At 31.3% G+C, this 18,442-nt stretch overlaps 1 protein-coding gene across 1 annotated transcript in view; it reads left to right on the top strand.

Annotated features, from left to right (window-relative positions):
* Positions 1–18,442, top strand: part of spd-2 (centrosome assembly protein spindle defective 2) — a 92,653-nt gene that overhangs the window by 39,110 nt on the left and 35,101 nt on the right. The gene's annotated exons all lie outside the window — the stretch shown is intronic.

Here is an 18,442-nt window from a genome sequence, read left to right as displayed (position 1 = left end):
AGCAACTATTATTCCGAAGTAATTACAAATTGTCTCATTTTCAAATGTGTGAAAAATGATTTTATTCTTCACATTTTTGGAATTTTGATTTACCATGGTCTGTCTATTACTGTCCACTACTACAAACTTCAGTTTTATGCTATTTTTATATTCATATGCTATTCGGATGACATTTACGTAATTTATTATATTTTAACATTAATTCGCGTACTCCAGTTTAAAATCCCTGGTTTTAATTTTTAGATGTTTGCAGAGTGATATAATGAACACTGTTTCAAAATATCACTACAATACGATCATTATTCTAGAAGTAATCAAATGCACAAAAAAGGCTTTTTTTCTATTGAAACTGAAATCGGCCCGGATTCTGGTGAAAATGGTCGCGCACATTTCCGGACATGGGTGAAAACAATCCACGCGTCAAAGCGGGCGGTAAGGTGTTAATATTAAATAAGATACTGAAAAAAAAAACAAAAAATAAATGAAAATTAAAATCAACAAAGAAAACCGAAAAGAATATTTGTATGAAGCACTCAAAATAGTCGAAAATAAAACAAGCAAGAGAAAATACAAAAGATAAACTTAACTTTTAAAAGGAACTACAAAAACCCATTTATTTTCATCAAGTTTATTTTTAAAAAGGTTTAAGTTACTAATTCATTGGATAGAATATTCCGAACTTTAACCAAATAGCATATGGTGCGGGATATTAGTAAAGACGACGAAAGCTGATACATATGTATGTATATCAAGGTGAAATTAAGGCGCAAATGCACTACATATGTATATCGTACGGCATGGGCACGTTCTTGGCCTCCTGTGGTGAAAATCATGTCTCACACCACAGGGGCTGTTTTTTCCGACAAGTTTCACCAATTATGAGATTCACTTTTATCGATCACTTTCAAATCTTGGGCACAACTATCTAAAAAACTTTCTGTGGGCCCTTACTCCTCTCGTGTCTCCATTCACACGTTATGCTTCCGTACGTGCCCTGCGTCATGTGTCTCCATGCATGCATTATTTTCTGATTCTTGTTTTATCACGTGTGTACATATGTACATCATATTTGCCATGACAGGAATTACCCCATATGGTTAGATTATTTTTGTACATAAAAACTAACAATTTTTCATACATAACAAGACATAGAGATACAATAGAGACATCTATGGACAACCGACAAATGGTTTGATACACAGCAAATTTGAGAGAAATTTACTATGTAGGTAGCATTTATAAGATTCAACAAATGCTAATGACTTATATTTACGAAAACCCGAGGGGTAGGATAACGATTTATTAAATCCGTCACAAGAAGCTAGAAAATTCTAACAGGAGACGGTCGATTTATGTTTAAATAGCCATTAGCGTATTGCTGGGGTTTCTCTACTGGTGTGCAACAGCTCTAAAACTGCACTACGCTGTAGCTTATGTCTCCGTGTGTCCTTATTTGGACGTGGCTTTATGTGCAATATTATATTGTGTAACTGTATAGTTTTGGGTAAAAAATGTGAAATCTCAATCGATTTTAAAATTGAATTTCATTACGTTGAATACCCCTGGCGACCCGGTATCAAACTGGGTCCCGTATTGACCGCAGTCCCTTTTCGTCTGTAACGAGTTTTCAGCCAAATTTTCATACCTGCGATATACTACATACATATTTCCGCCAGGTTTGAAATACTGCGTGGGTTTTTTTACGGCTACTGAAATCGATACACGATACTTTTCGCGAAAACGTAAGTTCGGCAATAATTCATAAAAAATTGCCAGATAAGAATTTTATTTTCGGCGTTGACCTCTCGGTTTAACGTCGTGACCTTACTTGGGAAATTTCTTTTGAGTTTTGATTCTATTTGACTTTGACATTCAAGAAAGTTTTAATGAACTTTTCGAGTACGCTTTCAAATTAATACGATCTCGATGCAATTTTCGGGTTAAATAAAACGTATAAATAAAAAATAAAAATATGCATAGAAACAAAGCGTGAAAAGTACGGCTAAGGTATCAAACAATTGAGAAAATTTTTATTGTAAAATTTAATATTAAAATTATGATTAGATATAAATAAACTTTAAGTTGATTATTCAATCAATATAATATATGTTACTATTATTATGTATTTTAATTAATTACTTAGTCTTCAATTCAGATTTCACAACATAATACTTATACTAGAATAACGACCTTTTGTTTACTTTTATAACGTTAATGGAAATTTCCGTTTTCAAAAAGTAGTAAAAGAGATTCCGTTCAAATTTTGCTTAGGGTAAATGCTTATTATTAATAAAAAAAAACATCAGCTGGCTTATTTTGAAAATAAGATTAATAAACATTGACCTCTAATGTCAATCTTTAATCAATTATATCGTCAAAATAAGCCATCAGTATAGTTCGGCGGTTGCGTTAATGCTAACCAACGAGAGGTACCCGGATTCAAGCCTTGCGTTGATGAAAATAATTTATTCGGAAGAATTTCTGTACTGCCTGTACTGCTGATCAGACTTGGACTTACTTGACTCCAAGTTGATCGTCTCGTATCAGAGTTTGCCAATTTATCTGATTTCATTGTTGAAAAAGGTTCTTCATCAAATTGGCAAAAACCATCCTACCCACTATGTCACCACTATTTAAATGTGATTTCAAATATGTACAAGTTTAATACCATTGGCAACCCGTAAGGGCTCAGGGGAAATCGGCAATGACATCATAGAAAAATATAAAATTTATTGTAAAAGTAAAAAAAAACTATCAAAAATTGATTGTGGAAATAAGCCCAATTGATATTCAACGAAAAATGAACCGATGACAGTTTACCCTTTACAAATATTTGACCTGTGTACATATTATATACCTATATACTTCCCCTGTACATATTATATACCTATGTATATACAACTTTCATATTTTATCTCACAGTTACTCACTTTTGACGAGTAGGTACCTTACTGTACAGTATTGTGTACCATCATCTGTGATATGTATAATTATGAATGTATACATTATGGGTGGTTCGATTTTGTCTCTATTGTATGGAATTTTCTACATTATGATACTTTGTTTAGTTATCACTTATCAGGAGTGGCAATTATGATGATTCCTAAAGGTGTGGGTAACTTTTCAGTAGTATACCCACGCGATCTCTAACTTGGATAGGAGGAGGAGGGGGTTACTTCACGTGAAAATATTATATATAATATTTATTTTATTACATATTTCATTTTACAATATGTGCCAAACAGGTTGCCCCTAAGAGACACCTCTGGCCAAACTTGCACATGAATAAAATAAAAACATTCTACAATGTAGGCATATTTACCAATTAACAAATTCAGATTTTTTCCATGAATTTGTGAGAAACGGAGGGGGGAGGAGACGCCAATTTTATTTGAATTACATATGTTAAATAAAATGAAAAATTCTAACAGGAGAAGATTGTTCTGGATTTAATAACCATTCAGATCTTACCAGCAGCGTAAGTAAATCGAATAATTACTCGATTCCGGTCAGGGTTTGAAACCTGACCTCTCTACTGGTAAACGATGGCTTAACCAGTGAGCTACACTGTTGTTATACGTATATATGTAATTCATACATCTCGAAATTGATCTCTATTCAAATTATTTTTATACGACAGTTTTCTTACTCAGAATACAAGCTTTTGAACTATCATCAATATTCACCCAGCCTAAATGAAACGTGAGAGAAGTTGCTTTACGAATTTTAATGCAATATAAATATGTAGGAAGTTTATATAAGGTTTAAACGTCCTATGGCAATATTAACCTCAAGTCTTGCCATCTGATTTTATACCACAAAAAATATAATAATACATCGTTCACGTTTCATCGTTGAATATATATTTTCCCGAGGACTTGAATGGAAACCTCGAAATTCGCACTGCACAATGGCAACGTAGCTATGTACTTACCTACCGAAAATAAATTATCGCAATTAGTAGGTAGCAGAAATTCGGCACGGAGGCGCATTTAACGATGATAATAATAATTAGTTTTCGGCTCTCAAAGAATTTTAATAATGGATTTTAAATCCCTCCTTCCGTTCGTGAAGTTCGGCCGTTTTTGTCGCGCAATTACCCATTCATTTCGATCCAATTTCCAACAAATGGCCGATCTTATCACCCTGCCTCATTTCGGCGAATGTTTCATCGCAATTTTACGCTATTTCCCAATCTGCAACATATCAATGTAGAAGTTTGTATGTATATATAATATGAATGAAAATTTCATTAATATTAATATTAGCACTAATGTGACGCAAAAATATGGGTTATTAAAGTACGGTTTGTTTGTAATGGTTTAAATGTATATAATATATGTATGTACCTATATAATATGTAAAAATGTAACTTAATTTCACTATAAATTTATAAATTCATTATTATAAATTTTAAATTTTATTCAACTAACGGTTACAAATGAAAAAGGTTGCCAATTTTTTGGGTGCCGTTTCAAAAATGAAATCAGATAAATTAGTGAATTGCGATAGGAAACGATATACATATGTATGTATATCCAAACGAGTTACATACATACATATATCCAAAGTCTGGATATATGTATGTATGTAATCCGAGAGTATACGAGAGAGGGGAAATTCAGTACGCCACGCTCAACGATCAATGTGAAAATGATATCCGCTTTGGAACGACGGCTCTGCTTCAGCCGTTAATTTTTTTCATTTATTGCGCTTATTTTATATTATTCCACGTTTAATATATTATAAAATGATATTTATAGATAATTATAATAATCGACCTCCCAGATTTTACATTATTTTAAATTAAAACACAATTTTTTTAGCATATTAAGACAAGGCTAATCGATTATTTTTTAATTATTGTTTTTAAGTTACCGTAAAATGTTTCCAATTAATTTCTATAAAATTCAAAATAGAACAGAATGAATGATTGAGACTTTTTGACTAAAATGCCTTAAAATCTAGAAAACATCCCAATCTATTCAACAATCAATTCCATGATGAAATTTAAACTGCCAAATAAATCGGAAAAATAAAATTGGTGGCAGCGGTAGGATCACGTTCACATTAATTTTTCGAACTTAGCACTGGGATCATATTCACCAAATCATTACAAATGCATATGTGAATATATGTATCTGCACATCCTAGCGTAATATTGGATTGAGAATATTTTTGGCACACAATATCCATGACCATCTCATTTGCATACTCACAATTTTCCTTGATTTTATTCAGTCTAACGATCAACTTCGGGCAGTACGCGTAGTTAAATACAGGGATGCTTTTGTAAACATTGTACGTAATTATCATTGTCAGAAGCAAAATCGATGTCGCTTGTGGTTAAATGTAACAAAGCTTTTCAGCATATTTTTGTGCCGCATTACTTACTAGAGCCTTTCAGTCCTGTATGTATAAAGGAATAATAACGAATTCAAAGCCAACCGAACCGAAAATTCATAATTGAATATTCGAACCGACATTTGCATCGCACAAAGAATCGTGTTTACAAAGGCCTGAGCAGAGCACGTAAAATATTCAACTTTCGTAAAATTTCATCGCATACCCACCTTTTGAACTTTGCTACTGAAGTTTCAAATAATTCATTCGAAAATGATTACCTTTTAAATGCTCACCCAATCGATTGTTACTTTATCGAATATCGATATGTGGCAAGCACGGCAAACTCACTATGAGTGAGTGAGTTTACCTTTAGGTATATTTAGGGTTATGGTGACTTTTCGGAAAGCCGTGAATTTTCTATTATAACTCTTGCTCGGTTCATTTACATGGTATTGAAATTAATTATGAAATCTCCAAACAAGTTATTTAAAAAAATTGTCTCAGATTCTTACCTAAAATTAAAAAAAACGTGTAAAAATAAAACAGTGGACACTATTATTTCTTCTATTAATTTAGAAAATATACACAATATGCAGGGCTGAGGAGAGAGGAGGGAGGGAGACGGTATAATTTTTCTGGGCCCGGTTATTTTGAAGGGCCCAGTCCGAAACGGTAAGCGATGTAAGCAAAGCCTGCAAATTCCCGTCTGCCTAGCGGTGACGAATTCGTTGACAAAATTCGCCATATACTGTCAAGTGCTTATATGAAGAAAAAAAATTGTATGTGTGTATGTACATATATAATTATAGTCTTACGCTAGGGTTACCATTCGTCCATTCGGATTTTCCGGGACAGTACTGGATTCCAGCTCTCCGTCCCGCATAGATAAATGTCCCGGATTTAACAATTTATTCTATTTAACTCTATTCTATTTAAAAAATTTGGTTTTTATAGTATTTTCACGTACGGATCGGATTTTATTTTGATGGTATTATTCTAGCATTAGCGGCATTGGCGGCATTGCGCACGCGTAGAATTATGGGGTAAACAATTTAAGGAAATTACTAATTTTATATGGATTACTTTGAACCGTCAAGTAGATTAGAACAACGTAGAAGAAACAATAGTTTTTATAAAGAAATATTTCCTGAAAACGAATATCTAGTACCGGAGAATGAATTATTTAACGAAATTTCATATTTGAAAAGATACGTAAACGTTGAAAAACTTCACCATTGGAATAATGAAAAAACACACATCGATGAGCGTTGGATTAATGGTTATAACAAAGTGCAATTTCGAGTATACTTGCGAAGACTTTAAGTAAATAAAAATAGAAGATTGCGATGAAATATTTAAAAATGCGCATACCATTGAAAAATACATTTAATTTAAATATATTTTATTGTATTTATGTTTGTTTCATTGAGCGTTTTTTTTCTTTTACAAAAATGTACCGGATTTCACCGCAAAAAAATGCTAACCCTACCTTACGCGCGCTACATATTTGATACACCTGATATAATACATAGCAATCAACCTTTAAGGTCAGGGTTCGTTGAATTACAGAGAACCCTTAAATAACACGGTCTGACACCAACTATAACAACTATGGATAAAAAATGTTATTCATTAGATTATACCCATTTTGCAAAGGTTCACGTTAAGCCATGGCTTTGTTTGATCCGAATATGATTTTCATTTTGGTTCACGAATTAAACCGACATATTTCGATAATGGGAAAAGCAATAATAACGTCAATATTGGAAAACGATTGAAGTAAAGCCGATTTTCCCGCCAAAGCCATTATGTTCGTTTCTAGTATTAATCCCAAATTCGATGATGAGAAGCGGGAATTTTCCCCACAGTAATGCAAATTTTCAAATATCGAGTCGAATAGTTTTAATGTGTGCATTGTAGGTTCACTCAGCACGTGAATTTGTATTCTTATGCACGTGAATGTGCCGGTCTATTTAATGTATTGGATTGAATCAATGGAAACCATGGAAGCGCTGTGTCAACGGCTGAACGAGTTCCACAACAATCCCAATTATCGATGTTTTTTTCGAATAAATTATTGCCAAAGAAACTGTCTATTATTTGGTTAATTTAGTTCATTTACTTCTACTTTTTCACGAAGCTTGCCTTACAAATTGGAAATGAAATGGAACTGATCGGGTCAAATTTGAAATGAACAGGACATTTTTAGTTGATGGCGATAATCTTCATACATCATTCTAATAAATATTGATCAATTACATTATTATAAGTATAATTGTAAGAACACACTCAAAATTGCGGTACAAGACGCCTAGACGGACTCCAGCTGTGATAGGCATGTCTTCATGTCATGCTTATTTGTACGATCATATCATTTTAACAAGTTTTTTCTACGTTTCTTCAAATATGAGAATCGTCGCTATCGATCATTGTCAAAACTATGTTAATACAAGGATAAAATATCACCAAAGACACTCCAGATTTGTACAGATTTGACCTTTGTAATTATTTATTTTTTGAACCTTTATAATTATTTATTAATAAATTTTCCTATAGTTATAGATATATTTTTGGAAAAAAAACATATTTTGCTTTGTAAATTAATAAATTTATAAATAAAAAAGTATATTTGTAAATTAAAAAATATATTTGTGTTTTGTAACTTCTTATTCTTTTGATTAAAAGTTTTTTAAAGCATCATTTAAAATAATCTTAGTATGTTGACCAAAAATAATTTTATGTCAAATGTAGGTTTGATTTTTTGAAACAAAATGTATACAAAAAATACTTATGAGTTTTATCTGCAATATGTTGGATGTAATATGCCGTAACTACCATTGAATAAACAATGTGAAAACTTACATATTTTCTATTTTTCAGTTATTTTTTCATTCGCTACACCCAGGCCAAGGCGTGAATAATAAATGAAAGGTAAGTGGATTGATTTCCTTCAGAGAAGACACCTGAGCACGCAACTCACCTTAAATCTTCCAAAGTACGACTCGCTATCAGATTTCGAAAAAAATCTATACAAAATTACATAACAAAATTCATTGAAAAGCATATAAAACTCAATAAATAAAAACATTTGAAAAAACAAACTAAACTTGACATTGAATCGTATGTCCTCAAACTGCATTCTTCTACGAAGCCTTAGTAAAAGAAAAGTATGTATGTATGTTTGTACGAGCACGTTTTTTGTAATACATATTTAAAAATCAAATGTTAGAACCGACATGTTACATTATGAAGATTCGATAAACATTATAATTCCATTTAAATCCCATTATCTAACAACGTGATTCTCCTTTAATTTAAATATTTCGCCTCAGGCGATTTGACTGTTCGTTAAATCGAAACAAAGTAAATCTCTGAAAATAAATTAATCTATGTATGCTTTGAAGGTTTCACAAAATTAACTAACTCGTGATCTTCAGACATGAATAATTCAGTGGGAATGATTTAATGAATAGAGTAAATCGTCTACGAAAATTGATCTGGGAGTACATATACATACATAAAAGCAACACAGGTTGAATATGTAATGCTCGAACCAAATAACAATATTTCAAATACAGATATTCAGGTAGAGACGGTAAAAGGGATTATATTAAGGGAAGAGGAAATGGAGTACAGCCTTGACTGTGTAAATTAAATCCACTACAGCGCAATTTTCAGGTCCGTAACTATTGAAAAATTGTGTCGGTGAAAGTCATAGACAAAGTCGAGTGTTTCATTCAACTGCATATATATGTAGGTATTACCGTACACATGTTGCTTTTTTACATAAAAAAAATTGTAATAGTCAAATACATATTTCTAGATACTAGTCCGTATGCTATTTAATCGAGCTTAGAATTTTCTACGGTCTATAAACCTTTTTATCTATAACTGTAATGCATTTATCAATAATTTTTATTTGTAAATTCTATGTCCGTTTTGATCTTTCAGATGAATGTCTTCCCCTGAGTATAGCTCTGAAAACTTGTTTCAGATTACATTATTCTCAAATATCAATAATTTTATCCAAATAAATCATAAATCACTTCTAACCGCCATAAATACCATCCACCATATACTACATGAATTTCACTAACCTCCATTTTATCATAAATAAATTTATTGTTATTATAAAAACATTTAGATGTATCTAAAAAATTCTGAAATATCTATAGTGAAACGGGGCGTATTTGACACTTTGGAAAATATGCGCTATAAATTGGATATTTCGGGGTATTTTATTTACAACACCGAAATGCAAAGAATATACCTACAGTCACGCGATAGCTCTATACGTCATCGTGGGTGTTAACCAATCCACCCTTTCGATTAATTATAAACCCACAAGTTGCGTGCCAAACCCCATTGGAGACATTTTATGTCGACAAACTCTGAAATGTGGTCTACGAAACCAATTTAGAGTCGTATCCTTCGCTTGCATTCTTCTTGCGATCTGGCTGATATGGCTGTGTGCAGATGGATCTTCACAAATTAAAGGGTTCCTGACCCCCATTTTGTCGTCTAGTGAATAAATTAATCGAAAAGTACGATTTACGGGGCGAAATTCCAATTCCCATACTCCAAAATAATAAAGGACAATAAGGAGCAAATGTAAGAGAGTCCGTGATTGAAATGCGTTGAGCATTTTATATTTTCGAATTTATTTACTGCAAAATCGGTCCTTTTTTTCATTTTATTTAATAAGGATTACATATCACTGAATTCTTTAATTTATTATATTTTTTTTAATGTAATATTTAGTAAATCACGACTTGAAGTGAAGTATTTTCTTAGCGCCATCTATAATATGACTTGTGAAGGGTTCATTTATGTATAATACAGGCGTGGAACAGATGGTGCTCTGCATTTTCTTGTAATTTGGATTTAACTTTTCATTGAAAGATAGAATTTTTTTAATAAAAATTAGACAATAAAGATATTTTTCAGTCTATATACGAAGTATCAATAAATGAAGCTTTGTAATATTTTGGTGTATTCAATTTTCTTGTATGTAATCCTATTTGTAACATAATTATTTAGGAATAGGGTTTAAATTGCTTATCGATAAAACTTATGTGATATAGATAATTCCAATTCAAATACGCTGAAGAAATGTTCGACATCAATAATAATGTTCTTTTGTTTTCCAAATCGTACTACGATTTTCAATTTTTCCCAACGTTTTTTGATTACATTTATGATAATCGACAATTGAGAAGAAAAATAGTGTGAAATATTAAAAGTGTGATATTGTATTCAAAATATATTTGAGAAATTATTATACAAAACCTCGAAAAACAATTAATTAAAAGACAAACATCAACTAGAATAACTAACATGAAGAATATTTTTCATTTGTTTAATTTTTTTATCGCGTTATTCGTATAATTTTGTTTTTTTTTTTAATTCATACCTTCAAAATTGAATAAATAAATTTCAAACAAAATACCGATTACACGCATATATGTATGTATAAATCGAGTATCAAAATTTTTAATAACGAAATGTACACATTAGAATGACACAAAAACGATATTAATTCCCAAAATAATACATCAATATATCTCAAACATTGTATGTTATCAATATCGCAACAAATTAATCAAATGTAACTGATGCCATTTTATCGCTTCATATTTTAAAATGGCGAAACACCTAGAAGAAAATCAAAAACAATACACACGTAATAACAATGAAGTTGACACAAATTACGATTCGAGATTGTATTATTCCAATTGTGTCAATAACTACATATAAAGGTATAGTTTTCGATTCCCTGAAGAATGCACCGAAATGCACTGAATAGTGACGCAGTTTCGAGAAATCTTAATTTTCCTAATCCTTTTTTAAATCCTTTTTTAAATCCCTTTTTAAATCCTTTTTTAAATCCTTTTTTAAATCCTTTTTTAAATCCTTTTTTAAATCCTTTTTTAAATCCTTTTTTAAATCCATTTTTAAATCCTTTTTTTAAATCCTAATCCTAAGGCGTTCAAGGAGAGCTTTCGCAATAGAATTCCATAAAGAGGCGAAGTAAAACTAAAAAGAACCAGAAAAGGGTTAGCACCCTCGGATAACATGCAAATACCCTTAACGCTTTTTTGTGGAATTCCATTACATTAATTCTTCTTGCGCATCTTTGAAAGTTTGGATCTCTCGAGATTGCGACTCTCTTGAGTACATTTATCCTATCACCATAGTTTTCCGGACCATCTCAATTCCTATTTTATCCTGGTGATTAACGTTCTACCGTAGCGTTTTCCAACCTGAGTTTTGTTGAACAGAAATTTTGAAGGGATTTTACGAACTTCATATCAACACAAAAAAATACACGCTACCGCGATCAAATCGAAATAAAGGGCAGATTTTACATGCATATTTCGAAACAATGCAAATTTATACGATACTTCGATAGCCGACAACGCTAAACTCAAAATGTCAGTTTCGTTTGCCGAAGGATTTATCAGATTTACAAAAAACATTTCTGAAGTATAAGTTAACCACATTTTTTTAAAGAAATCATCAGATAGAAAGGTGCTGAAGGCTATGGAACATTGTAGTCGGCGTTGTTATATATCGAACGTCTCCAAGTCAGATTTCACATTTATTTATTCTTATTCTTTACAAAATAGCATGTAAATATAAATAATTTATTTAATAACTTATAAATATTGAATTACTAACGATAACTTAACGTTTATGTTTACGACGATAATGACTCACCAATGTATGCAGATTTGAACTGTAGGCGAAATTGAAAAGAGAACTCAATTTTGATTAATAAAATTAAAATATTCATATTCCAAAGCAATGCTTTCAATTGCTTTGTGAACTGTTATTCTTCCGCCAAACACCAAAACGTGTTTGATTTTAATTATTATTTTACTTTTTCGCGAGGGAAAATTACGACATTAAACGACCCTGTTTTTAAGATCTCAGCTCACTGGCGAATCCAAAAAATGGTCAAGTAGGCCATTCAAATTGAAAAAATAATCTTCTTGACAGTGCGGTCACTTTAATATTACATTAGTTTAGTCTGTCTACCTGGAAGGGTCATAATAAAATAATCGTCCATTTATGTAAAATTAAAATAAAAGAAACTAAAGTATATTTATAAAAATCAAAATGTGTTGTGAATAATGTGAAAAATTAAACTTTGTCATTTACGAAATGTCATTTGAAATTTCGAAAATCTTTTCTTCAATATTTGATGTTTCTTCTTGAAGAATTTCCATTATGGATTTACAAAAAATGTAGCTAAGGTTCGATAATGATAAATTGCTGGGATTCCAAGTGTTCCAAAATTTTTTCAAGTTGAGTATTATTATCATGGCTGTGGAGTCGCTTCAAAATTTTCCGACTCCGACTCGAAATTCCCACTCCAACTTGCACGGTTTTAGTACAATAGACTTTTCTTGACAACGTATAAAATTGCTATTAAAGAAATTAATAGCGATTTTCAAAATATAAAAAATTAAAAGGAATTAAAAAATCACTAAAAATTGACATGTAACCAGTGGCGGCTCGTGGATAAGATATCTAGGGGTGCTGCGGTTGATTAAAAATAAAAAAAATGTTTATTTGGATTATATTTTACTATTAACATCAAAATTATCACAATTAAACATTATATTGTTACGTACGCCGCGGATTAAGCGAATAGAATCCCAGAGACTGTGTGACCGTTCAAGGATTATCTGTAACGGATTTCTGTTATCGGATTAACTAAATGCATGCACTTACTTCCAAGGATTATATCTGGACTCTAAGTGCATTTAGGCTAAACAATGACCGTTATTAGTTATTTCTCAGAATCGGTACGGGAAGACCCAATGTCGTGGAAATACATATCCGAATACGTGACTATACAACAGGTAAACAGATTAGGCGTCCTGAGAGATCTACCCTTTATAAGGCGGTACGTAGGCGATATCATGTCATTCTGGACTTAGCAGTGACACTGCGTGTATCTCCTTAATCATCAATAAATGCTGTGATACGACTGTTGGCCTTTTACTTGGATCCTCCACCCACCCCTACGCAACAATATGTATTTTATTTCATTTAAAAATTGATTCTTCTGTCTTTTTTCCTTGAAAAAAGGTCTATCACCTTTTCGTTAAATTTTTCACTGTTCATAATCATTTTTTTTTTCTATTGACAGCATAGACAAAGCCGTCAATCTTTCTTGAACCATTGTGTTTCTTATATACATATGTATGTCTTTATTCTATTTTTTGATGAAAAACACCGTTCTGGCTCAGAGGTAGATGAAGTTGTAAGCAGAATTTGAATAAGTTTTGTTATTCCCACACGAACTTTGAATAAATTGATTGCAAAAATAAGTTTTAAAAATATTAATAAATCATTAATAATATGCATTTCTTTCTTTGAGTAAAACACTTCTAATTCAGTTTGAAGTTTTTCTTTATTTAGCATTGGATATGATTCAACGGTTAGTAGTAGATCTTCCATTGGCATTTTCTTTCAGTACTTTTCAAATTTTTCTTTATTAAATAATATCACAGCTTTTCATTCATTAGAAAAAGTATATCTTGCTTTTATATCCTTAATAATAACATCGCACATATTTTTGGATTCTATAACATGTGCGATAATATATGCATCACATATTTTTGGTTTCTATTCGCTATAAGAATCTCGTATTTGTATAATGACATTCGTAAAACTTTTTAAGTTTTCTTTAATTGAAAATGCATCGATATTACTAGATTGCATGTGGTTATAAATAATTTCTACGTGCGGCATTAACTTGTGAAAAAGTTCTGACTAAAATAAAAAATTGTATTCAGTTAATTGGAAGAATCTGTTATTGTTTCATCAGTATTTTCGGAAGAATATTTAAGTTCTTGAAAGCATTGGCTCAGCTTCTCTTGATTTTGATACCATCTTAAATACTTAAAGTGACGTGTGCAAGGAAGTGTAGAAACGTAGAAAGTGTAAGAGGTGTAGAAGGAAAGGCAAAAGGTTCAGAAGAAATGACGAAAAGTGAGGAGCGTGCGAGCGCGCGGCGCGCACACGAACGCAACAAGAAATGTGTATACTGTTGGGAGTGCAGTACGGACCAAGCTTCAAGCTGCCCCCGCGCCCCTCCTTCACCCACTCGGCATATTCCATCGAAAACCGTACTGCACAAAATCATAAACGATGCCTCACTTTCTGATATTATTACCGCGATATATGATCATTATTGGGTGTATCGGTGTGCGGGCGAGCTTAATACACTTAATAATATTGCTATTTTCATATAATATACATACATTTATGTATATAATAATATTAAATTTTTCTCAAATTCCTTGGGGGTGCTGCAGTACCGCAGTGCGTATGGACGAGCCGCCACTGCATGTAACCCAATTTATTGAATTATTCGTAATGAAATAGGTACAATGAAAAGTATGTAAGTGCATTCACAGCGTGTTTGTAAAAGTTTCATAAAGACATAAATATATAAACAAATCAATTTAATAAAAAAGTATGAGATGGAAAAACAATCATTTTTTTGCAATTCGGCGATTTTATTTATAATGTAATTTAAATTCATGAACTTTATAAAGAAATTATCAATAAAATTGGAGGCTGTAGTTGACGCATACTGTAATACTATCAAATAAAGAAAATAATGAAAAAAATAGACGTAGTCGGTTGTTTTTTTACAACTCCGCGACTCCGACTCCGACTCCACAGCCCTGAATACATAATGTCAAAACAATTTTCACCGATTAGTTTTTTTTACCCTAGGGTGTGAGAGAACTTACCTAAGTATATGAGAGAACTTTTTTAACACTAGCAAGCCCATGCGAAAATGCTCCGCGGATACAGGGTAGGGAATACCTGTCGTATACAGTATATATGTACATATACGTAGGATGACCGTATGTCCAGTTTTTTACGTGCTTTGCGTTCATCCCGTCGTTTTCGTAGAATTGTTTGATTTGTCCCATTTTATCCATCCACTGATGCACAGAAGATTTTTTTCATTTTTCGATATTCCTTTTATTTCCATATTTTTCCTGGTTTTTCCAAATCATTTTATTTCCCAAAGGTAAATATTATTAAATAAATAATAAATATACATTTACATGCAATATATGTATGTATCCATAAAGTAACATTTAAACATTTTGTTGCATGGTTCATTGTACATGTTTCTCAATAAAAAATCGCTTTATGTCATTATTTTCATCAAAATAACTGTAAAACACATTATATTGTATTAAATTTTTTGTCTTTTTTCATTTTCTTCAAAAAAATATACGTTCCGGTAAAAATTATATTGCTTAATAAAAGAAGTGAAATTTAAAGAAATCTAAATTTTCAGTTGCACATAACTTTTCCAATAAAAAGATACCGAGAATATCTTTTTTTATTTGCTAATTTTACATTTTCTATTTTCTTCGTACACAAGAATTGTACATACTTAAAAAAGATAGATCTTACGACAGACTTGTCCGCTGACGAATCTCTCTGTGAATGCTCACCTTAAGTTTTCCATTAAAACATTTCACACGTTCGTAAACGTGACGGGCACCATTTTTATTATTGCAAGCTGTTTTTCAGACATTTTCTCAAGACGAGAAAATACAAAACTTGCCAAAAATAAAGCTCTTTGTCGCTCTCTCAATTAATAGGCAAGGAAAGTATTCGCAATTTACTTGTAGTATTTTTTTTTTGTCTTCGCTTAGATACCCATCCATCGCCGTTTTCCTAGTACATATATGTAAGGTAAGTATGTATTCATAATGGCGCTTACGTACATATGTTGGTACATATGTAGATAAAAACGTACATACATACGTATGTTGGTACATTTTCATCGATGGACCTAACTTTAGAGAAAAAAGAGAATAATAATAATCGTTGAAAGCTTTTTTGTTACAGTCGAGGTGTATTTTCAGTTGTAATATATTCCAACTGACGTTTTAAGTCATTCAAATTCGAATACAATTCAACTAGTTTAAATATCTATTTATTTGAATATTTGCATATTTATATTGTGTGATCATCAAATTTTTATTTCGTGTCAAAGGCGAGTTTTTTTTTAATATAATGCTCCCTTTTTCGAGTTTTGTCATTAAATTTGGGATTTTTTGGTACTTATTAGTTATATGTGTCCAACCGAACATTCAGTATACGCACTTACTTACCCCCTGAAACTTCTGGGTTCATCACTGCTGCATATTCGCAGCTCATATGTATGTAAACTAGCCGTCACTACCTGACAATAACTAACTTATACATAGTTGTAATATATTTTGACCAATTGGAATGTAATTCGCCATATGGATCAACTTAGGTGGGTTAAACGGAATATATTCCTAGTCAAAAAATATTTCAACCAGCGGCGGTTTATCCGAATTTTGAAGGCACCGAAATGGGCCTTTGTTACATCATTGTCCACAATACGTTCGCATGGTTTGTAATTTACCATATCTGTATTTATGTCAATTTGTCGATTTCGTTAATTTGATTATAATTTCATGTAATATTTTTTTTAATATGGTTTGTTCGACTTGGTTACTTGTTAAACTTTTACATTGAAGATTGATATAGAAACATAAGATTGAACACATTATTGTGTTCAATCTGTTATTTTATTTTAACTTTTACAATTTGATTCAAACTTAATTTGAAAATTTGTATAATTAAATTTTTAGATAATTGAATGAGTTTTTGTTCAGTATAAATTTCATTAGTTGACTTTTATATCTTTAATAAATTATAATTTAATATTATGCGAGTATGATTCCATATTTTTTATTTAGTATATAAGTATCCATTTTATTCCAAAAACTGTTAATGTTTCTAGTACATATAGTAAATAAATAAAAAAACATATGGTTTTGTAAAATCCTAATGAAAAACCATATACTGAAAAGCATGCTAAAAAACGACAATAGTATTTTTTACTGAAGTAGAAGCCTAAAATTTTAAATGCACCTGGGGCCCCCCATTTACTTGATCCGCCACTGATTTACAAATTAAAATACACTTCAAATATATCCAGTGGTGTCACCCTAATGGTTTCCATGGGTTTCCTGTAAACCCGTTGTTAAAAATCAAAATTTTCCGGAAACCCGTTATTTAAGAGGGCTGTACACCCGAAACCTTAATTTTATTACCGTTCCTTTCTTCGATATATATATTGAGTGTATGTATATATTGAGTGAATGCGACAATATATATCAATATATATATATTGAGTGAATGCGACAGTTGCGCTTTGACCAGATAAAACGTGTTTTAAATTGACAAAATCGAGGGTTCATATTCTACTATTTTCTCCTCCAAAACTGGACCAATTTTTAAAAAAAATTTCATTATCGGTATGAGAAAGATATTTTCTGTGCATCTATTGGCGTATTTTTTTAAAAATCGACCGTTAAATAACCACGCTAGACTCTTTTCGTGGGTGTAAAAAAGAGGCGATTTTATAGATGTTTGGCGGCTCCTAGCTTCTATAAAAAATAATTAATTAAAAAAAATAAAACAATAGATGCACCCCAATGGTGGATATCCATAGCATATTAAAATATAATTTCTCTAGTGCCATAATTGAGGTAGGGAGAAGTATAGTACGTTTGTATGGACAAGGCGCTGCTGTCCAGCCCTCTTAATATAAAAATTTATATAATTTTTGTTAAAAATTATACAAATCTTGAAAATTTAATGAACTTTCATTTAATAGTGTCTTGGACGAAAAAAAAATGTATATACATATACATTTATATTTTGTGAAATAATTTTATTGAAAAAAAATTGGATACTCGTTCCAAATTTGGAGTGACACTATTGAGTGGTGTCATCCTAATGGTTTCCATGGGATTCCGGAAACCCGTTGTTAAAAATCAAAAGTTTCCGAAAACCTAAAAATTCATATAATTTTTGTTAAAAATTAAACAAATCTTGAAAATTTAATAAACTTTCATTTAATAGTGCCTTGGACGAAAAAAAAATGTATATACATATATATTTTCGAAATAATTTAAATAAATAATTGGATACTCGTTCCAAATTTGGAGTGACATCATTGAGTGGTGTCACCCTAATGGTTTCCATGGGTTATCGAAAACCCGTT

This window comes from Arctopsyche grandis, chromosome 13 (genome assembly GCF_051622035.1).
Source record: "Arctopsyche grandis isolate Sample6627 chromosome 13, ASM5162203v2, whole genome shotgun sequence".
In the NCBI taxonomy this organism is placed as follows: Eukaryota; Metazoa; Arthropoda; class Insecta; order Trichoptera; family Hydropsychidae; genus Arctopsyche; species Arctopsyche grandis.
Note: the sequence above shows the minus strand (reverse complement) of the source record. Positions and strands in the feature narration are given on the sequence as shown.